Genomic DNA, 24,283 nt, shown 5'->3' with positions numbered 1-24,283 from the left:
TCAACGAGTGTCCAAATTTTTAAATCCAGCTCCATATTATTCCTTTATTTTTCTTCTGTTTCTTTACTTGCAGGATATTGATGTAGAGCAGCATCTGCAAGATGCTTGACTCTAAGAAAGTCCTTGCAGCACTCCAAAAATAGCACCGATTCCTGTTCCGTCATGCAGTAACGCCTTACTTTACTCACTGAACATATCCTATCCAGCCTTAGAAATCTTCTTTTCAGCATATGCTTCCATTTTTAAAATGGTACAAAATATACCAAACTAAGTCATGTTCTCAGATCACTTTTTGATTTTTCAATAAAATCTTTTATTCAAATTAATGCCTAATTGTTAATACTTGCTAGTGTTTCATAGTCTTGCAAAAACTTCAGTTAACAGAAAGATCAAAAATTACAATAATATTATATTCCTCTAAAAAGCCACATGACATAAAATGCTATTTTATGGGTGTTTTGTCCAGATGAATAAGTTGCACATTTTTCAGACCTCTTCCAGCAAAGATTAGTATCACGCGCTTTAGAATACCACCACCCCCAGCCCAGAAAAGCTTGGAAGGATACAACAATAGAACAAATTCACAGAAATTTCACATTCAATGAACACTAAATACATGAGAACTGCCTACAAAATAAATAAATAAATAAATAAATAATCCAAGAAAACGCAGAGACTCCCATAACATGGCTCTCCTATGTATTCTTCAGAAGCCCATTCTGAGCAGGTAAATAAGCACAATTTCCCCAACAAATCTCACAATCTTTTGCCCTGACAGTCCACTTTTTTTGGGTGTTCATAACCAGGATTTAGATCTTTGCCTTTTCAACTGCATAAATTCACAATTAAGCATCTGATTCCATTTTCTCATGCTATACTTCATTTGCACCCTATAGGGATATTACTGTGCTGGATTTCAAGTGCTAAAAATAAAACAAACACATGTCAACTGAAGGACAAAGTTGGAAGGAAACATGCTTTAATGTAACTAAAGAAGAATATATTTAGCATTTTGCTACTAAGCAAGGATGAAAATAAACTTGTCAACACATAGCTGCGTCTAACTCCAAAGCCCACAACCCACTTAATTCTTTCTGTAGCATTTATTATAGATGAGAAGTGGGTTTAGTTTTTCTTTCTTCTTAAAAGTGACTGTTGGTTCTCTCTGTGAGTCCTGCTGGCCAGAAGAGGCTTCTAAATTGCAGCATAAAGCACTTCATCCTTTTAGGCATCAGTTTTTCTATCAATTAACAGTAATGTAACCATCCAAAGTGCATTTGAGCAGTGGTACATATGAGGCTTCTTTCTGGAATCCTTCCAAGACCAAATTCAAACATAAGTGGGAGTTGCCATGCCACTTAATCCACAGAAAGAAAAGAAAAGGGAGAAAAAAAAAAAAAAAAAAAAAAAGGAAAAAAAAGGTCCTAAATCAGAAAGGAGCTTTCTTTTATATTTCTTCCATTATTATTAACTGGTGCTCACCATTAAGAATACTGTTTCCTTGTTCCCAGAAGTTAATGTTGATAATAAGACACGTGAATATATTCTGAAATATTACCTTTGAAGCAAAACTTTTTTTCTTTTTTTTTTTTAAAAAAAAGGAATACCTATGTTTTTAACATTTTAAACTACTGAAACGTATACCTTTAGCACATGAAAAGAAACGTTGCAACTATATATGTACATCTTCATTTTGGAGATACCATATTCAGACTAAAACTGATACTGAAGGCAAGGACTATTATTATATATTTAATCCTTTAAAATGCAAAACCAAGAAATTATTCTATTAGGCAAGACCTTGTTTCCTGGTATATAGAATTCAAGGCAAGAGCAAAAGCATCTATAAACGTATAAATTAGTATGGTAATTTGTATATGGCTTTGTATAGGTGTATGAACACGTAAGACAGAAGGCAATTGAAACTCCTTTGCAAGCAATAACTTTGGGAACAGGCAAAATATCAAATATTTTAGGTGCTACAGAGTCTGAGGATTCCTACAACTACCACCACAAAAAAACAGTATCTGATAGAGCAAGGCAGCATGAAGCCTCCTTGGCTTGAAAAGGTTCCAATCATAAGGGTAACTACTGTGGAACACAGATTTGCTCAAATATCCAACCAACGAAAACGTTGACCACTTCAGCATGTCACAGGTTTTTCCTCCCACATCCACTCAGTTACAGATGCTTCTCTTACCCACCAGCATAGTCAAGATCAATGAAATCAGTTCTAAATCAAAAATATATTAATATTTTAAATATTAACATTAGAAAAGGTTCCAGTAAACTTTAAAGGCAGCTCATAATGTCTGCAGAAGGAATAACTGTGAATTACCATTCTGGCAAGGCTTTAGTTGAGTCTTAATGGAGCTCTAAAGAGCTTCCTCCTAATTAATAAGGTCCAATTTAAATCATACTGCTGGAAGTCAAACAGCCCCATTTAACTTCTAAAGTGTATGGAAAATAAAAGTGAACCTCTTGCCAGATATTCTGAAGTTCATAAGGGAAAACCAAAATCCAGAAAATATCATCTGAAAAATATGCTGTGGTACTTACAATTTATTTACTATTATTTTTATTTATTTATTTATTTATTAACTTTGACAGTTTGTATGCATCTTTCCAAATAAAATGAACTCCCACTATCTACACACAGACTCTTGCCCTCTTTTGGGAAAAGACTAATCCCTCCCCCCTCAGACCATTATAGAGTCTCTGTGTCAACTCTGGATGATGGAAATACCTCAGGAAAAAAGTAAAAGACTGACAAGCACTCTTTTTTTTTTTTCTTCATGGACTGATATAAAGCCTATCAATATGATTTTAGTGCTTTTATGATTTATGGTTGGCCCAAAAGTCACAATACTTCAGGGCAATGATAACTCTCCAAGTGCTCTGCAGGTCTGCAGAAACTTGAAGACATGGAAAATAAGCATTGTTGATGTCAATGTTTTTTCTTTACACCAATAAAATTGATGCACAAAATCAAAAAACGTTAGTGGTTCACATTGCAACATGTTGTCACACTCATTTTTGAAGACAAGACAGAAGTTTTACGCAAGTAGATACAAAGTAGCTGGGGAAATGTTATCATTAATTTCACTTTTTCAGACATCAAAATTTCATTTCAATTTTCTTGCTTTTCCAAGGATTTCCATCCTTTAACAACATGTTCTTAATTTATATGAATGAATACATGTAAAAGAATCTATTAATGCAACATTATAACAGAAAAAAAAAAAAAAAAAAGGAAAAAGCAGAACATTAGAAAGCATGGAATTACAAAAATGACTCATTTGCCATATGTGTGCTGCAGACATTTTTAAACCATATAATAAATACCCACAGATGGAGATGATTTAAATCAAGAAATCATGCTTCAGTCTTTCTTGGTGCTGACAGCTCAAAGCGGGCACTTTCAGCAGTCAGCGTAAGTATGCCACATTTAATTTTCAAAATAAATATTTATGGCTTTCATTATAAACATACAGCATGAAAAAAGATCTTAGAATAAATCATATTTATACAAAAAGATTTCAAGATGGTTTATTGTCCAACTGCTTGTTGACCAATTCACATCCCAGTTCTTCAGACTTGTCCACAATCTAATCTACACTGCCCATTTAACACTGGTCACTTCAGAAGAGATAGGGAACAAACCATTAGTTAATTGCAAACCTGAGCCTCAGACTGCTGAAATGGTTCCTAAGTTGCCAGTATAATTACCAAATAGCTGCTGATGGGCCTGATGTCCTGGCCTCTTTAACACTTCCAAATTGATGGGCAGACCTCTTTGGAAGTACGTGGCACGTACCCAAACTATCAGAAATATAGAAAGGGGGCATCTTTCAAAAAGAAACAAGCAAAAAACTGACAACCAGTAGTCTAGACTTTCTTGCATAATATTACTGATACCTACAGGTAAAAAAACATTCTTTCCTCAGGGAAGAATTCCCAGGCAGCTCACATCATTTCCTGAAACATTGCAGCATTTGTCTTCAGAAAAGCTGGCTTCAAACTTAATAATTTCTTATATTAGCATAGATGATATGTTTGCTCACCACACAGGAAAAATCCCTGGCACTACAACTGTTTCTGTCATACCTTTGTTCAAAGTAATATTGATAGGTATTCTTTTCATATTTTCTGTTCTGGGAAACAGGATTTCTAGGCTGAAAAACTACATCCTTGTACTTGAAACGGGGGCAAAAACTACCGATGCCAAACCACTCTGTAGATTTTGAGATAACGTTACAGAAATTGGGTGACAACCAATTCCTGCACACAAAAGCACTTCTCATCTTTCGGCTGTGAGAACAGCCAGTGAGATTTCTGTGAGTGTTAGCTGGATAGGCAGCACCTGCAGGTGCTAACAATCAGTTAAGTGCTGGGGCAGAAAGGAATACCGTATCAGCTATTTTCTGCATGGCTGGTTTGGGTATTTTTGAGAAGCAATACATTTGGATTTCGGTAATCAAAACGCAAATACATGAGAAAGGCACAAGCATGATCAGAACTGAGACGCTACACCGTTTTTTGAGCTCAGCAACACGTTCAGACGCAGCACCAACCGCCTCCCCGTTTGCTCACAGTTCTGTGACGCTTCAAACGCAGAAACTGACCCAGCACGGACCTTCAGCCGCCGGCAGCGAGCACAGGACGAGGACACTGACACGGCCAGAGCTCCAACTTGCCCTACATCCAGCCTCCACCAGGCACCTCTGCCCGCAGATTTCGGTACCATTCGGTACTATTTGGCCCCAGCCAGCCAGCCCCCCGCTAGAGATGCCGGACTGCGGCTGCAAACCCCGAGGGCACCAACCCCGAGGGCACACCCCCCGCTCCGCCGCTCGCTCCCCGGTCCCCCCACGCTCTCACCCCTGACGCCCGCTCCCCTCTCCTTCCCCACCGCCCTCCTTCTCCTCTTCCTCATCCTCCCGCTCAGGCGGCGATGCTGAATCACGGCGGGCAGCCTCGCGGCTCCGCCGCCTCTCCCCGGGGACAGCAGCCCAGCTGTCGGCGGAGCCCCCCCGCCTGCCGACGGGCAGGGGGCTGAGGAGAGGCGGCGGGCAAACGGCCGCCGGCAGGGGCGGCACGGGCGGAGGGGGGGATGCAGGCGCCCCGCCGCTCCCCTCACCGTTACCTGGCGGGGCGGCCCCGGCACCGCGCTCCTCTCGGGGGGCTCCTCTCGGGGGGCGCCCCACGGGCGGCGCGGTGATGTGAGGGGCGGTGCGGCGGAGCTCCCCCCCCCAAGCAGCGCAACCCGCTCCGCCGCCCGCCGAGCCGGGCACTAGCGGGAGGTGGAGCGGGAGCGTAGGGCTGAGAGTCAGGGACAAACCATTCCCTGCGCGGGGGACACCGCCGGCGGCCGGCCGGGCGGAGCCGAGCAGACCGAGCCCGCCCACACGGGGACGTGCCCGCACCGAGCCGCACGGTGTATCCGGAGCGGGGTAAGGTGGAACTGAGAGCGAGGCCAGCCCCGTGGAGCCGCCAGTGTCCCTCTGCCTCCCCCGCCGGGGCCGGCAATGGGAGCGGACCACGCCATGTCCCTGCCCGGGAATGCGAGCGGGACGCAGCCACCGCGCCTCAGGAGGGGACGGGGCCGCCCCTGCCACCAGAGCCGCCCTCACCGCCCGCTTCGGCCCTCCCCGGGGCCGGACCCGGCAGCTGGGGTGCTCCCGAGCCCTGCCTCGGGGCCGGGGGGCGTTGGAGGAGGCTCCGGGTGCTGACGGTACCGCGGGCGACAGCTCGGGCCGCCGCTGCAATTCCTGGATCTATGCTGATTTCCGCCAGTTTTCCTTTTTAATTATTTTTTATTTTTCCCCTTCCCGTTTGGTTTTACAACCAGTGTTTTAACCTCTGCGTTCTGTAGGCAACTCCGAGAGAGCCCTTTCAGGCTTTTTCTACAATGTTTTGCATCCTAGCATAAGGCGCGTGACCTAATGACATAAATGGTTCAGGAAAAAATTAGAAAACAAAAAGAAGAAACACTCATCAAATAAAGATTTTTAATATTTTTAATGCCCAGCAACGAAGAAAGATGACAATTTGAAACCTGATAAAATAATGTGGAGCACATAAAGTTGGTTGAAAATGTACTTGTGAGTCTGTCAGCAGTATTTTTTTTTTCCTCCTGCTTTAACACCCTGCAAGGTAAGCTGCTAGCATAACAGGAACAGGCTGGGGGGTCTTGCAGACACCAGGCTGGCTGCTAAGGACAGAAAGCAACACGAGGAATCCTTCAGGGGATACAAAAGAGATGGGAGACTTTTCCTGTGCAGTACAGATGCATAGCTCGTGAATCTGAAGAAATCCATACTTCATGGGCATTTTTAATTGGTTTTCCTTACAGTTTACATTGTGGTTTTTACAGATATGCAGAAATTACCATTTCTTTACTGCTCAAACCTTGGTTACGCTTGTCAAAAAATAGAAGCAGAGGTATAATTTTTGTCCACAAATTCGTAGTTTCGTTGAAGTTCATGTGCTAGTTTATGTAGGTTAGTGTTCATAGGAACAGACCTAAATGTTAATGAAAAATCACATGCCAAAGCAGAGGCAATGTGATCCAGGTCTGTCCCCACGTAAGCATTTTTCATTTTTCTCACAGCTGTGCTACAGGATGCTTGTAGGGAAAGGTCTGATTTTCTTCCTGTTGGAGTCATTTGGACTTACACCATCAACTGCAGATAAAATGATTTAAAAGGTTGACATGCATTGCATGTAATCTCCAGGTCAGAGCTTGCTGTGGGCCTGCATTAGATCCTGTATTTGTTTTTAGCTGTATGTCCCCATTCTGTACCCTAAACCCAAGCCTGAGGCGTGCCCCCATGCTGAGCTGAAACATGTTACGTAAGCAGGTTCTGATGAGAGATTGTACCCAGCTGTTGGTTTATACTTCCCAGGCAAAATTAGAGCCTGAAAATATCACCGTGCCCCCTCCCTGCTCTGCTCCCAGGAGACATTTTCCGGCAGCCTCACTTCCAAGGTACAGCTAATGCTTCTGCTCTGCCGAGGATGACTGCTACAAATGGATGCTGGTCTTAGCTGGGAAATCACAGTCTGTGACACAGCTCCCAGCAAAGGCTGGAGTCTGACCACACAAATGCTTTTTCTCATCTTCATTACTGAGAAGGAACAGGCATTAATCTCTTCCAAAAGGTGCTTTTAGCTGTTGTTTCCCAGAAGCAGATCAGATTTTTTTTTAATGTGATCTGCATTTTGAATAACTCAAAGTAAGTGGTACTCACTACCTCCAAGTTAAAGTGTTAGAACTAACAATTTAGTAAGAAATTGCAACTGGGTATTAAATACACAGATGCTTGATTAGGAACATTAAATTGAGTTTTAGTTTGAATATTGAGCCAGTCTGAACATTGATGCCCTCAAGATAACATGTGCCTAGATGATTGTTGTAAACAGAACTAACAGAAAGAAATATCTTTTAGGGCATGAAGATCATCTGATGAATTTCACAAAGAAGCAGATAAAGACAGAAAAATCCTAGAGACCAGGAATGAATGTGCTATCAGAAATCTACCTATTTCTATTAAAATTATTTTTCTACAATTACACACAGGAATAGTGGGTACTTTTATGGCCTTAAAGTGTTACAGTAGAGGAATGAGTGAGGCAATCAGACCAGTCCTATTTTTTAGGAGAAGACTATTTGAACACCATTCCTATTTTGCCTTTCTGGTTACTGGTAACTTACTCCCTGAATAATTATCTGCACTGTAATGCTGAATATTTGTAAGCCATGTCAAAGTCAGTAAATATTTCTTCGAATTACACAGGGGATAAAGTACTTCAAAAACTACTCATGTTTGAATAGCGACAAAGTAGGCTTTGAAATGAACACATTTCTCCTATCCACTCAATCATCACCTTATGGAGGTGCAGTGGGATGCACAATCTGATACGGTCCGAAAAACTTGACACTGCATTTTGCCTCTGCAGTTGGACCAGGTTTTATCTTCGTGCAGTTGTTTGTGCTGTGGAATACCAGAAAGCCAGAGTTTCAAACCATATGAGATAACAATCATGAAGTCCAATAGCTTTGAAACAAATCAGCATGTGGATGTATAAGAAATTTTATAACTCCAAGTGTTTTCTTCTGTTTGCACAACATTCCTCTCTGAATACATTAAGTAGTTAATTATGCTTTTCTGAACAGGTGCATTTTCTAGCTTGCTATAAAACTATATCCAAACAGTCTGCTCAGTCAAAACTCTCCTCTGTCCTGGAGTCTGACTTCAAAAAGCATTATCGATCAAAAAAGAAGGTTCAGCTCAAGCTCTCATCCTACACTTTATATTGCCTTAGGATTCTGTCTACAAGACTCTTCAGCCCATTCATATTCTTGGCTTTGAAGAGCAGCACCCATTTCTTTTAGATAAGCCATCTGCTTTGTGTTAAAATCCACACAACAATTTCCCAGCAGCACCAACACCTGCTAATAGGGCATGGTGTTCAGGCAGACACTGCCAGCCCATCACAGCTTCTTATCTCCCATTGCTCTAATCTTCAGAGTGCTGCCTGGGATTATCTCCTAGAAATCAAATGCCCAGCAAGACAGCTTTTTAAACCATACATCACCGAACATGTGCCATGTGTCTGATTGAGTTCATTGCCACTGTAAACATCTTTTATTATACAGATCAAGGCAACTTTACAAGCTGTAGCAGTATAATATTGACATAACACAGTATTTCATACAATAACTTTTTATAGTCCTCATCACTCCAGACATGCTCTGGGTGAAATTCAGTACTGATGTAAGCAGATACCATAGTACCAAGGGCATCTGCAGACTGCAGTCAATTACACAAACTTAATGGGGCCCCTTCAGTTCAGGCATGGTTTTGAATGGCTTTAAGACATGAGCTCTTTATTTTTAGCCATGCAAAATATTATTTCAGGGTGTCTTTATCTGTTTAGTAATCAAAGCTTGGAGGTACTTTTTCAAGTAATCTTGTCAAATTCCCATCTGTTGTCTGCCCTGAGAAAAAGGGAGTCTCGGAACTTAAGCAGTTTGGAAAGACATTTCTTTATACTGAACAGCCATCAACCAGTAAAAAATTTCCACTGCGTGGAAGTTGTAAAACAAAATGAGGTATATTGAAAGAAAATGAGAAATCATATCTGTTGGTCAACTAAGCTGATGTGGTAATCCAGGAGATAGTTTCCATAAATATTCACAAACTAGGATAAGATCATACAATACTATCATAGGCTGTCTATGTTACTGCTGGCCTGCAGGCCCAAGTAGATGTGTGAGCAGCTTATCCTTCTCAGTTGGACATTGGGAATAAACCATTACTTAAGCAGTATGGTCGGGATTCACTGTTTCCACACAAATAAAAAATCCTCTGAAGTTAAGATTTTGGAAATCCTGGATGATACAAAGACCTCTTTTCATGGGTCTACCATTGTACCTCAAAGCAGTTTCTAGCTGCATGAATAGATCAGTTTTGGGGTTGTTAAATAAAAGCAAAATGCTTTCCCCAGCTGTAAAATTTTTCAACGGTAACAAGCATCTTCTAAAGACCAAGACAGAACTATAGAATCCTTTTAAACATTTACTAGTATATGTTTTCTTCACCTATATAAATACTATTGTCCTCTCACTAAAGAGCGCATTAGTTGTGTCTGTAGCCATGCAGCACATGGAAGAGGGGATAAAGCATTTCTGTACTCAAAGTCATTTTCTTACTAGTTTTAAAAGAAAGCAGCATAGTGAAGTGACAACAGAATCAATACTACCTTACCTAGTGTAGTAAGATGGAGAAGTTTCATGAACAGTGAAAATTTTTTTCTAATGTCCATACCACAAGGTGCACTGTGCTGCACAATGCAAAGCCATCTAAACTACACATACTGAACTCTGATTTGGCAGAGCTTATTTATGCACAGGGTCAGAAGCTCAGATACTTCTGCACTGCAATTTGGTTTCCTCGAATACCTCTTAGCCTGGCCAGGTGGGCTCCTTGGACTCATCATGCACTGCCTCTCACCCATTCAAATTAGCAGCAGAAGACATAGAGGTAATAAAAGCAGCAAAGTATTTTTGGAGAAAAAACTAGAAGGTCGTGTACTGGGGTCAAGGTCTAACAATCTACATTTATAAGAATAGTTAAGAATAGAAACATAGCACCCTCTTTAGCAAGATGTGGTAAAGCCCTACCAGCACTAAATTTGTGCTACAAAGAAAATAAAACAGAACCATTATCTGTTTACATGGGACAGCTCTGCATGCAAGAAACAGCACTGAGTGAAAGCACTCACTGCATCTGTGCTGTGGGCAGCACTCTAAATCTTCTGTAAGTTACATAAGCTTAACAAAGTTTAAATTTATATTACAGAAATACAACATACTATGGGGCAGCAAGAGTATGACTGCTCATTATGGGAACACAAGCTAAGAGAGATCCCCTGCCGCAGAACAAGAACCTCCGGACCCTATTTTACATTACCTTAGCAAGGTAAGCACAACAGACCTGGGACAGCAACTAGAACCAATCAAGAGCCCCTATCATGGGGCAATATCATGGTGATGAGACAAGTACAAAGCCAAGCTAATAAAAAGTCAAGCCAAAGGAGGTGAGTGCTCAGGGCAGAACTTAAATAGAGCTCTGAAGGGTGTGGGGGAGCCTCCAGGTGGGGCTGATCAGAGCCACTAAGGTTTATTAGTGCCTTCTGTAGCCTGATATAATAGTTTTTCATAATAAGAGGGATATGGGGGGTATTTTTCCTTTGAAGCTCTGTGTATAAAATTTTTTATTTTATGTTACCTTTTGTAATGTGTTTTTGTTTTTTATGTCTTATATGAGTTTAATCTATGTTTATATGGATGGGTATGTGAAACTTAATTTGATCTGTTGAACGGAGGGAATCTCACTATATAACAATACAACATTGTTTGCTTAATCTTTTCCATTGAATTTTACTTGCTCTTTGTAATGAAAACTTCTGGTTCTAGGAAGGTAAACAGCGTAGGGATCAACTCATAGGAGAGCAAGGATGCGTAGGCATAGGTAATATTTTCTATAAGCTGAACAATGTTTACTTGGTTTTGTCCTATTACTTTTAGAAGCTTTGAATTTACCTTTACTGTAAAATACTCACTAAAATGATTTATTAACAGAGGTTATACAATAAACTGAGGACTTGTGGAACAGTATGCTATGAAATCATTTTATTGTGTTTAATGTGGATTTTCTTGGGGGGGGGGGAACTTGCATCATTATGAAAAATGCTTTATTCTTTTAAAATGAATAGGATTTGAATGTAAAAAAAGACAACTTAATAGCAGTCCTAATTCCTTTAAAGGACTGTGTTTCTACTTAAAAAGGAAAGATTCTTTCAGCTGATAACTTGAAGCAGGTGGTGGCAGACTGTGGGTTTGCTACTCTCCATGTCCCATCCTACTTCTATAGCAGACTAAATGTCTATTGCAATAAAGTAGGTGGAAGAGAAATGTTGACTCAGGATAACTTTGCTTTATAAAAAGCACACCAAAATTAGCAGGACGATGGAAACTTGATAAGATTTTTACTATTCAAAGCTCTGACAATTGTGGGAGATTTAAATTGTTTTGCTCTTTCTTTCTCACTCATATTTTCCTCTTATTTTGTCCTCATTTAAAGACTGCCAGAAACTTAAGACAATATGAACTTGAATTACTTGAACAAGAAATTCTTTAATTTCCTTCTTCTCTCTCAGAAAAATGAAAAGAAGAGCAACATTCCCAGGATTTAATCAAAAACTCTTATTTAATATTTCATTTGTGAGGCTCAGTTACCTTAGTAACTTTATTCCTGAAGACTCTTTGTTATCTAACCACAAAAACATAGGCTTTATACATGAGATAATGACACTGTCATGGATTTTCCATAAGCTAGTTTGGGGTGTATTTTTATACTAAGTACAAGTTAGAGAGCTACAACATTCACAAGAAGTAAGTGGAGATTTCTTTCTTAATTACAGGCATAATATAGAGTTCAAAATTAATGTGCTGTTCATGTATATTAATGTTCAAGCTCACTTGTCTATCTATCCCTCACAGACAACAATGACAGGGGTACATATATTGAAAGAATACTACACTTTAAATTCAGAATAGAAGTGTAATACTGTAGAGCAGTAATACTAATCATTTTCTGAAGCAACTCTTTGTAGTGAAATATGGCCAGGAGAGGACACAAGCTAGAAAAACCTTTAATCTCACTTCTAAAGTGTTATCTGAAGGGGGAAAAAAAACAACAAACAAACAAACAAAAAAACACTTGAGTTCCAAAATATCAGGGACACAATTGTCAAGCTGGTTTTATTTAACTTTATGGAACTGTGTGTAAGGTTGAAACAGCATAAATTCCTATCAGTAAGAGTAAGCTTTGAAATACCTACCATCTAGCTAATACTTAATCCATCTATTTATTAGATATAGCAATATTGGAAAGAGTAACTCTCTAATTTTCCCAGAACTATTTTTAATTAGCTTTCTGACATGCTCTTCACTTTTCTAAAGCTGCTACCTTAAAAATAAAACCACACTGTCAAATTAAAATGATAAGCAGAGTTGTAATTTCTGTATAGTTAGTTTTCTTTGTTATAATCTCATTTCATTATACACATATTTACTGATTTAATACTTATATATATTACAAGCAATGTAGAAAATGAGAAGGAAAGCTGTCAGAAAATATTTTTGCTATATATCAGAAAATAAAACAAGTACAGACTGTAGAAGTATAAAATGTTCCAAGAGAAGTGTGCAATATGTTTCTGCAGAGACTATCTCCTCATACAGGTACAGATACAGAGTTTGGCTGTTCCAAAATGACCTATTTTTTTCCTCAAGGTCCCCAGCTTTTTTTTTTTTTTCTGATGTTTACAGGGGTTTTCCTAAGCAACCAGATGAACCAGAGACATTTAAAGGGGCCTATCCTGTTTGTGCTGTAGTATCCAAATCACAGAAAGACAACGAACTTCAGAGTGCCCTGCTTATGCAGAAATGCCCAGCCTGATGTAGAAGCATATTTGAATTCATTCACAACTGCTTTCTGTAGAAAAGCAGCAAGACTGCTACAACCATACTTTACATAATCATGACAAAGTTTGGGTTTGGTTCAGATGGGAGAACATACTTCTGTGATTTTTTTTCCCTGCCCATGGCAGAGAGGTTGGAACTGGATGATCTTTAAGGTCCCTTCCAACCTGAACCATTCTATGAATACAATAGGTAATATTAATGTAGTTTAAATTTCCTTATTTTATAGGAAAAATCCCATGAAATTGGAGGACTGATTTGTCCAAGAAGCAATAGTGATTTCATTAAGTGGTTATGACTTGTTGTATCAACTAGGACAGAAAATGAAGGCCCTACTCAAAGTTAAGACATCATTTTGAATGTCCAAACATACATTAAAATAGTTTGTTCAGACCAAAGGTCTGCAATTTATTTTACCTGGAACTGTTGGAAAGTGACTAGAAAGCTCTGTGCGCAGAACAGCCACACAGCCAAGGACAAACCTGGACTGCTCACACGTTGCTGAGATCGTAACAAAAGCACAGGTTCTCCCAGACATAAGCAGCACTCTTTCTTCCCAAGCTGCACATACTGTCTCCCCTGCAATTTCGTGTCTTAAAAGAATGTAGTATGTTTTCCTGTTGAATGAGGCAAGTTCTAAAAGTTCTTCTCTGTAACAATTTTACCTGTTTTGTGTTCTCTGTTTTTTCTGCATGTGTGTGCTGTAATTCTTCTGGCTTCTTTACTCTCTCCCTTTACTGTTTTCAAAACCTCTTCTGTTCTGCACTATTTTATTCCTTTACTATGGTTACAATGTTATCCTCTCTTGGAGCAGGGTTAAGATGCCCTTCACAAGGGGTTCTGCTGCTTTCCCCATGCTTCCTCCAGCCTTTCTCTCCTCCCCTCCCTAGAAATCCCAGCAGCCAGGGGACTGCCACACTCTAACAGCACAGGAACTTCCAGAAGCCCTTGACATCATTTGTCTGTCTCATCCTCAGACTTATGTATGAAAAAGCACTGCATAACTGATAAGTATTGGCACTGATTGTATTATTTGTATGTAAAAGGATCATTATTTAAAACATTTAGCTCCCCCTTCAAACAGGTAGCAGATTAGAAAAGAAATATCCCTCCCCTATCTTCCATTAAGCAAGTACTTTTAAATGAAGGATGAAGTAACCTGTATTTATCATAATTAACGTACCTAAGAAATTATAGGAATAAATTACTTACCTAGGAGAACCATTGTTAATGACTTTTTTACCCAATCAGATTCTGTCCTATGGAACCTTGATGGAACAAATATGGCTAGTTATGCTCCTTTTCCTGCAATACATTGGTGGAATGTTATGGCAGCATGTAAGCAAAGTATTTTCTATAAGATGCTTTATAAGAAGGAACAGCTGCAAAAATAGAATAACCCAGGCCAAGCACTACAGATAATATCCTGATGCCACTGATGACAAAGCTTCTTTTGAGTATGAAGTAGGGTTTCGTTTTAGACTTTAAGGAAAAATACTTCTATCTTCAACAAAGGCTTTTATGGTCTTTGCCTCTGTGTGTGTGCACTTAAGGGATTAGAAATCTCAACTGTGGTTTGCCTTTTTAATAATGACCAGGTAGGGCCCCAACTCATTTAGACATGCATGCATATTTATGTTCAAATCTATCAGTGAAAACGAGATCTAATGTCCCTGTTATTTGGACGAAGCAGGGGTGCTAACCATCATCCAAGTGTGATGCTGAATTTCATTAGCTTTCAACTATTAAAAAATAACTACTTTGTAAGTAAATTTGCAGTACAACAGAGTGGAAAAAAGTAAGTAAACTGAATGGAATGGGAAAGGAGAGGAAGGGAGACAAAAAGGGATAAAAAAGGAATAAAGGTAGAGTGATAAGATGCATTAGCATATTTAAAGGCTTCTTTAAAAGCTCTTGAAGTCTTTAGCATTAGGAAAAGGACACTTCTTAGATCTCTGTGGAAAGATAGAGAGGATATTCAAAGGTATCTGTTTTAAGTAACCCACACAAAATTGCATCACCCCAAGTTAAAATATTGCATCTGGCCATAACATAAATAAGTGTCAACATTATCCCTAACAGGGTCAGGTATCTGTATGGTTATACATTCTCTATTAGGCCTCAATTGTCTTTGCCAGAAATTATTTAAAAGTAGTTCAAGCATTTCTTTGGTTTCCAGTGCTGTAAGTTAATTTCTATATGTAGACATTTATTGATTCATATATTCCTTTGGAATAGATCTGCCCTTTGTGCAAAAACAAACAAACAAACAAACAAAAAACAAACAAACAAAAACAACCTTTCACATTCCTGTGAAAAACCTGTATTTCATGTTTATAATCTTTTAACATGGATTTTAAAAAAGTTTCACCATTTCACCAGAAGCAACATATTTATGTCAACTATTATTACAAAATGAGTTCAACATTTTAGATGTTAAATTGAGTTTGAAGAAAATCTGTAAATCTGTCTTGGATTAAATGTGAGTAGAAGTCAAAGATCTCTGAGATTAAAAGAACGTGCTTGAAAACATTCTCTTGCAGGATTGGTCATGCAACTATCGAAAGTACAGAACATTTGATATCAAACCACATTCTGCCAATGACATCTTAGGTTCTAGAGTTGGGAAGGAAAAGCTTTTACATCAGTATTTGCATTACAGCCACTTGGAATAGCCACTTTATGTTGCTGAGGATTAAGTTCTTCTTGGCTAACACTATAGATACTTGTCTGACAAAGCTAGAAGGAGAAATACAAACAAAAAATAGATCTTCAATAATTTCTAAGTTTGTTTCTTGGCTTGTTTTTGTTGTTTGTGTTTTTTGTTGTTGGTGGTGGTAGTGTTTTTGTTGTGTTTTTTTTTTTAAGATGGAAAGTGTCTTTTACTGTTTGTTTATTGCATGAGTCTTTTCAATCGATTCACACCTATAAATGCAATACTGTAATTTTCTTTATAATTTTTCATGATGAAAGGTTACTGGTGTAAATGTTCCTTTAGAGTTTTAGATTTCTGTCTTATAAGTGTGAGGAAAAGGCACTATGGACACACATGATCAACAAATGTCTGTAATCATCTGAACCTAGAATAACTCCTCATTTATGGCACTGGCAGTAACAAGAAATGAAAGACATTGAAGAAATCAGAGCATTTAAAGACTCAAATTCTGGAAATACCAGAAACTACTGGAAAAGAATAAAAGAACACTCCAATGTACATCTGGAAGCACTAGGTGTTATTTAAAAGCAAGTCAACCAGAAGGTTTTCCTTCTGAAAATAGCAAGTGCTGATGCATTTGGCATATTTAGCAGTTTTCAGCAATCCAGGCAAAACAGGATAGTCACAGAACTGTTACAAAAACGAGGAGTATTATATTCTAAATAATAATAATAATAATAATGAAAGCATATGAAAGTTACATATTTGAACCTGAAGGTTTGAAAGTATTTTGTAGTTTATACATTTGGGGTGACAAATTTTAGCTCAGTATATTTTTGTCTGTTACAGGTATTATAATAAGCATGGCATTAGCCTGTTTTAGGGTAAGAACTACTGAAGATTTTTATATTTAAGAAAACCTTCCAGTTCTATAAAGCTAATTAGCTCCTGGTTTGCAATAAAGTGGAGAGGGAATAGTACAGTAGTAGATTGCTGGGAGAAGTAGACCCCCAGATGAGGCAATTTAGAATGTGCCAAGGAAATGGTACTTGAATAAAGCATTGGACTGCACCTTAGATGTGACCAAGGGCTCAAAATATTGTAAGACAAAGATGGTAGATTTTAAAAAGTATGCAGAGCTTGAAATCATAAACAAGGAATAACAACGCAAATTAAGCAAATAGGAGAAGCTGAAAGTTAAGCAAAAGCATGTATTAATTTGACAGACTCTTCAAGCACCAGGATGGTAAACCATGAGCAAACTGCATGTTGTTAACACCTCTGGCTGAGATGATCATTCTCATATGAACTACGGACGTTTGCAGAAGATGGTGTGTCCAAAAGAAACAACAGTATTATGTAACCATGAGAGCAAATAGTAGTTATGCACATCTAATTGAATGTAATACATATCCCATTATTTCTAGGACCTGTGTTATAACCCTCTGAGAAAATCAACTGCTTGGAGAAAGATAAACAGGTAAAATTCAGGGTTTGTGTTTCCCCAGAAAATGTATTGATTCTGTTTAAAAATCTGCTTCTAGGTAGAAATAATAAACCAGGAGAACTATCCTACACAGGTTTTCTATTCTGAGAGAGCACTACTAAATATATTACAGCTGAAGAGCTGATTCTGCATTAAAAAAGCTTCTTAGCTATACTTCTTTACCCAGTAGTGATATATGACTGTGGGACACAAGTTACAGGACAGGCACTTGAGTAGAATACAGTGAAGCTTGGATTTAGTTATGTCACTACTAATTGTTATTATTCCTAGTTTATTGGGTTGTTTGCAATGATGTTATGATACTAAAGCAGTAACAAGATTTGCAGAGTATATACAAAAGAAGCCAGTTGTTATTTCCAACAATCTCATGGAGAAATAGTAACAAAACCCACACACCTAGAGAGCTGGTAACAGTAACATTTGAAAAGAACTGGGATGTGAATAGCTACAAAAATATAAATAAAGCTGAGTGATCCCATCTCTATTTAAAGTGAATGGGATACTGGAAGCTGCTGTCAGCAAGGAGTGAATACGATCCAGTAAAAATATATGATGCAAATCAACACAAATGCTAGTGAAACTTTGAAGTCGGACTAGCATTTGCTGAGCAGCAAAGTTGGTGTTTTTGTATCTTATATATCGCATCTTTGGAAAAAAAAAAAAAAAGAAAAAAAAGCAAACAGAAAACATAAACACTTTCTAAATAACAAAAGAGAGGAAAGAAAGGACAAAGACTCATTTTTTGCTTGGAAAAAAAAACAATCACTTGGTTGGAAGCAAAAAAAAAAAAAAGGTTTGAAAGATCAAATTTTGGGACCTAGCACTTAATGAAAATGTGAATTTTCTGCCTCCAGCAGAAGTATCACTGATATTTCAAGCAGACATAAGCCATGATATGAATATCTCTAAGGTCAGCTAAACGTTAATGATATTGATAATACTTTGTTTATAAGCATAAGGAATTCTGTGTGATATTCAAATTGTTTAAGAGTTGTTATTAAACTTGTTGGGAAAGGTATATGTGATGCTAGGAATTGTTTAGTATTTTGAAAGAGGCATAATTTTTCTAGTCTTAGAAGTTCTGCAGACATATATGCTCTGTCAAACAGAAGCATTTGAAACTGTATCGTGAAATAAAGAGGATCTCTTTAGAGCACCTTGGCTCCAGAGTAATCACTGAACACACTGGACTACAGAAGAATTTATTTTGGGCTTTCTACTTATCAGGAGCATTTCAGTAAAGTATACTTTGAATATATTTTGCTTTATGTTCTATTAATGCTACAGTCTGCACTGACTCTATTCAAATTTCTACTTAGCTATGTAAGCTCTGAAGGTGAAAGCATATCTTAAAAGCCATGCTTATGTATTTTTTTGTTAATTAGGTGACACTGTTTGTGAGATGAATACAAATAATTTTTTAAGTCTGCTTCTGTAATGCTAAGTAAAAGAAGCTCTCTTTTAGAAGACTCTTCTTACATCATATAACTATGATCAGACTGAAGTCAATGTCTTTGGTATACAATACACAAAGATATCTGTACTAGAGTTCTGACCAGAATTTTTTCCTTCTAACTCATTCTAGCAGTTAAAAGAAATCAAGTGCTGATAACAAGCTCAAAAACTGGTGTTTTTTGTTATAAGTCTTCATACCAAGAGATGACACAGCATGACATCACTGTGTGATGACAGGACATCAAGAAGAAAAGGAAAAGCAGGTAAGAGATATATTCTAAATAAATAAATAAATAAATAGTTTTCTTGTGCTCTAGTATTTAGCAATACTATTTTTTTCTTGACATCCACTCCATTTGGGCATGATTCTAATGTATTTTCCCTTCTGTCATCTAAACAAAATTATCAGAATACCTCTTAGAAAGTGAAAAATAAGCTTGTAAACTAGAATGGGGGATTCTCTGTGTGGTAATACTGTGAAATAATCTAAATTAATATTTTTGGATGCAGTAGTCAAGCCTCACAAACTCTTTGTGTGAACTCTTTTAGTTAGGATTAAAGTGACCTTCATTTAAGGTAGCCTATTTCACTTCTAAAGTAAGTTAAACTAAATTGAATTAAGGTCATTTTTAATTCTGAATAAAAATATGTACAGAGGCATTCAATGTAGCTTAGTGTACTTTAAATTAACAAGTGTAATTAACTTGGAGATCTCCATAGAAAAGGCCTAAAAGAGAAATTTAATAACACTACTATTTTTTTTTTTTTTTATTCTGCAAAAGAAAAGTGATACAGAGTCTCAATATACAGTAAGAACAAACATTAGTATAATATTGATCACCTCTAAATTACAGTAAGCATGCAAATAATGAAGATTCAAGTGCACTGAAAATGTTTTAGTATATAGTTTATTAAACACCTACACATTTTGAATAGAAATACTCATTGTGTACTCAAAGTTATTCAAACTTTGTGACTAGACTGGAACTATGTTAGACAACTATACCATTCATTTTTATTTAAGTTTTGTTCTTTCTATAGTTTGTGTACTACAAACCAAATATGTTGCTGAACTACTTAAAGTGCAAGAACAAGGCATGCGATTAATTTCTTCAGTGTTCTTCTCTACTCTTATATTTTGTACACAATCAACTGTTCAGAGTGAAACAAATCAAGATTTTTTTTTACTATCTTGCTTTTCTTGGCTAGGCAATCTATCATGGATTCAAAATGTTTGGACACCTGTGTAGAAAAGTGAAGGACTTCTCTTGATGTGGATAAGGAAAATTTTAAAATGAGCCTGATGGCAGCAGGATACACAAAAGGAACACAGTCAGTTATAGAAGTCAGTCAGTGAATTTTCCTTAACAGTTATTAGTAATTCATTCTGAATCACAAATGTGCAGGCAGTGTCTTCTACAAACATGGAAGAATCTGCAGAACAGTAATACGCAACTGAAAGAAGTGTTGTTTGACTGATAGTGAGAGACTACGCCTCTTCTCCCAAATGATCATATAAGATAAAGGGCAAAAACTGAGCAGATGGACTTACCCATTAAGGACGTCTGTAATTTATCTCTGCAAAAAAACATGTCTAATCAGTAGGACATTGATCACAAGACAGCACCTAGTACCTCCAATGAATGAATATATCTACTATCCATAGTAAAATTGACAAATGGTATCTTGTCAAGAGGCGATACTAAAGGAAGGCAGAAGCACAGCTCAAACTTACCTTTTTTAATCTATATTTAAAACACCAGGGAAAAGGAAATAAATCACCACCTTGCAACTTTATGACTTTTGAGAGGTTTGTTGTGAAATAGGTATAGCTAAAAGCAGTAAGAAAATATATAAACCCTTTGCTTCTGTGTTTAAATAATTTCTCTGACCAGTGGCTATCCTGGGAAATGTCTAGCATCAAGAAGGGAAGGATGGAAGTGGAAAAGTGTTGACTGCAAGTGTAAAATTCCTTTGGAACATCTTCCTTTAAGTGTACCTAATCACACTGAAGGAACCTCAAGTTATTCTTAATTAAAAAGCCTCCCACTTTGAACTAAAATGTCTTACAAAATTGCAACTGTCACACGTGGGTAGTATGCTTTCCTGAGGCTCCAGATTCCTCCTGGATTCACAGAGTGCATCAATGAGCATTTTTCAGGGCATTTGATAGAGCAAGTTGTTGTACCAAGTTGCTCTGGTTTCATTTGGATTCAGGGGCTGGTAATTTCAGATATTGTAGAAACACAGTGTAAGACCTTTCTTTTGGTCTTCTCTGTGAGAAGAAAAGCTCAATTACTTGAGCTTTCATCCTTTCCCCTAGCATATCTACATGACATAGTTGATATTTTCTTGGCACATCTGAAATTATGCTGCAGCAATGAATATTCCTGTTTCTGGGTCAGGAGCTGTAAAATTTGGAAAATAGCTTCTGTATTCACCAAGAGATACACATGCTTCTTGACACTTCAACAACCTGCTAGAAAAACATCCCACACTGGGCTAGCTGGCAGCAGGGAACGTGCCAGTAGTCTGGAACAACATGAAAGGAAAACAAAGAGTTAAATGCCAAATATATCGGTCTGTTTAGGAGTAGAGAAGGAAGCTGGCAGTGGCATTCAGAGATGCAGGAATGTGGGATTTAGGGAAAAGTGGTCAAAGACGAGTGTTCAAACCATGCAATTTACAAGTACTGCTGCAATCCTAAAGCCACATCAAGAGAATACCAACATAGGCAGGTGCATATCCATTACTTGAGCAGAGCCCATATCCTCAGAGTAAGAATTACCAGTATGAATGTACAAAGCTATCAGACTCCATATGCCAATCCCTTGCAATGCAGGCCCACCTTACATGCAAGGGAAACAAGTTAAGGTGTGTAATGCTTTAAATGTAGTGATTTGTTTCAAATCCGTATTGAAATCAACTGTTGTAGTTGCTGCAGCAATGCTGCTATCTCATCTAGAAATTGGTGTGATTACTGAGTAAAATGAAATGTGGCTCCAGAAGTAATTACTGTATGAAAAAGTGATTTCCATTAAAAGCACATGTGAGAGCCTCCTATCTACCAGAAATTCATCTTCCCTGTCCTGAAATGACCCTCTCATTTTTAGTTCTGAGTTTACGTAGAGTTGAATTTCCAAGTTTCATTAGGGAACTATACATCTTCTACAGAGCTTTAGGCTTTATCAGGGAAAAAGATTGGTCTTCGTAGGATATTCCTAATCAATAGTACCCAACGAATATGTAGAAAAATGGATTAAAACCCACTGTGAGTCACTGAAACTACATCATTAAATGTGTATAGCTCTAAAACTGCTGGGCTGAACTTCTTGCAGCATAGCTTTTTTTTTTTTTTTTTTTTAATCTTACACAAATCAGCAAAACAAATGAAATCTAAAATTTTTAGATTGTGCCATTACTGAGTAATTCTAACGTATGAACAGAGCATTTTTCATATTTGCATGATTTCATTGTTTAACCAATTGTGTTGAAAGAAACTTAAAGAAGAGATTACTCCTGTGTGAGCGGTGACATGAGGCACTTCGGTGTCAAAGGATTTTATATAAGGAAGTTAAGTAAGGCAGACTGAGAATTAGGGCTAAGGGCTAGAATTAGAGTCAATGCTTTGAATGCTAACTATATATACTCATGTATAATATACTACAACAAAACATTGATAAGTTGTGCAATTAATTCATTAATACTAACCTATTAAGATAGCATCAGTTGTGTATGCAGAGTGAATGAGAATGTCCAGCTCTGAGTCTGTATATCTTCATTTAGACACGTAATACTGAGATCGTGGAAGTGGTTCATTTAATGTTTCACAGCACTGTTGATGTGTTATATGTTATGTTTTTGATTATGAGAGTGCTTGGGTGTAAACATTTATGCAAATGTATCAGTGCTGCATGTGTATTCCGGGCATGTGCTTATTTGAGAACTAGCATAATGCATTGCCGCATGTATATATGCGTGCTCTGTGTGCCTATATAGGATTTTGCTGAAAGATGTGCTCTGACCAGCCAATCCTTGTCCAGCAAATCCCAGAGGGTAATAATGGCTATTGGACCTTGGTGGATCCTCACATATGGAGCCTATGCAGCATAATTTGCTAGTGGAGGGATGAGCTCTAATGCCAAGAATATGTTAAAGATGCTGCAGCATATCTCATTTGTTAGCAGTGCTGCTGCTGTCTTCTCAAGGATATCAAAATGCCTGTCAGCACCTGGATGAAAATCAGCTGACTCAGATTCAATCTGTCTGTGATGAAAATTAGGATGGCTGGAGTGGGGAAAATGTTTAAAACCGGGGTAACATCTTTATCTGTGACAATATCATCGGACGCTCATCTATCTAAATGTTAACAGTGCCTCACGTTTTGTTTTGGTTTGGATTTTTTGTCATTGTCTGAGTGATCATGATGGTTGATTGCAAAAGTACCTTTTTCTTTTCCCAAACCTAACTTTTGCTCGTGCAGATCTGGCCATTGCAATCTACTTGCTCTTCCCTGCCAGAATGAATTACCAGGACCTCCCTGAACCTCTAGGTGAGGTGCCTAAAGAATTAAGAGATTCCAGCTGTGGCAAAATGTGACAGTCCTCCTCAACAGTAGTGGCATCACTGCCCCCAGTGGTTTGCAGGTTATTTCCTCACTGTGTTTGTCTTGTTTCTGTTCTTCAAACCAATAAAGACCCAGCTTCCTCAGAGACTGCTTCTTTAATCATAAAAACACAGATACTCACGTGAAGCAAGCAGCATCACACAGATCAGGATAATGAAAATGAAAAGGTGAAAATGTAGGAGAAAATCCCTTAACTGAAGGGTTCATTGGTGGGTCTTCAATGTACAAAACATCAGGATAATTCAGATAAGTGTTCCCGGAACCTTGCAACCAGGTAGTCCAGGCAGCTTGTACCTGTCAAGGCAGAGCTCCGTGCTGGCTTGATCTGTCCGGTGTTTATGTAGTGTACATAAATGTACTGTACAGCCTCAGGACACCTGACATTGGTTTCCAGAGGTACCTGGTTTGGTTTGATTGCACACTGGTGTGTGCATGTCAAGCACTGTCCTGCAAAGGGTAAGGTCATTCAGTGTTAGGCTGAGAGAGGAGGTGTGGGGTGCAGGGAGGTGGCCCAGGGTGTCAAGCGGGAATGTTGATAGAAAGATGGTAGCTGGGACTGCTGCCGCCAGCACAGTGGGGGCAGCCTGTAGCCCTGGGGCAGGAACGCTGCCAGAAGGGGCTCGGTATCGCCTAAATTGTCCTAGTAAATACACGCGGCTTGTGAGCCACAGGATTACCACGTCGGCTCTCTGCTCTCACCACTGCAAGGCACAACAAGCTAGAGCCTTCCTTTTGATAAGCATTTCCTTCCACCGCAGAAACGCTCCAATACATCTATTTAGAGAGCTATCACCGACTCGAAAGTCACAATACCATTCGAAAAAGCGTAGCCGGAGCTATTTCTGCCACGAGCGGCGGCAAAAGGGAGAAGCCAAAAAAACAACAACTCCTCCCCGGCAGCCCGCTCCCTTTCGCAACGCTGCCGGGGGTGCGACGCCGAGCCCCGTAACCGCACCGGGGGCGGCCGCGGGGTCACCTTGGGCG

General features: G+C 38.5%; 1 protein-coding gene across 8 annotated transcripts in view; it reads right to left on the bottom strand.

The window, feature by feature from the left end:
* TTLL7 (tubulin tyrosine ligase like 7) overlaps window positions 1-5,271 on the bottom strand; it is a 72,242-nt gene extending 66,971 nt beyond the window's left edge. For all 8 annotated transcript variants that reach the window (XR_014318031.1, XM_082766075.1, XM_082766076.1 and 5 more), the window contains exon 1: window positions 5,147-5,271. The gene's annotated coding sequence lies outside the window, so the exon portion shown is untranslated. The remainder of the gene's footprint in view (window positions 1-5,146) is intronic.
* Between the last annotated feature and the right edge of the window lie 19,012 nt (window positions 5,272-24,283).

The sequence above is a fragment of the Aythya marila genome (assembly GCF_965140915.1).
Source record: "Aythya marila genome assembly, chromosome: 8".
Lineage (NCBI taxonomy): Eukaryota > Metazoa > Chordata > Aves > Anseriformes > Anatidae > Aythya > Aythya marila.
Note: the sequence above shows the minus strand (reverse complement) of the source record. Positions and strands in the feature narration are given on the sequence as shown.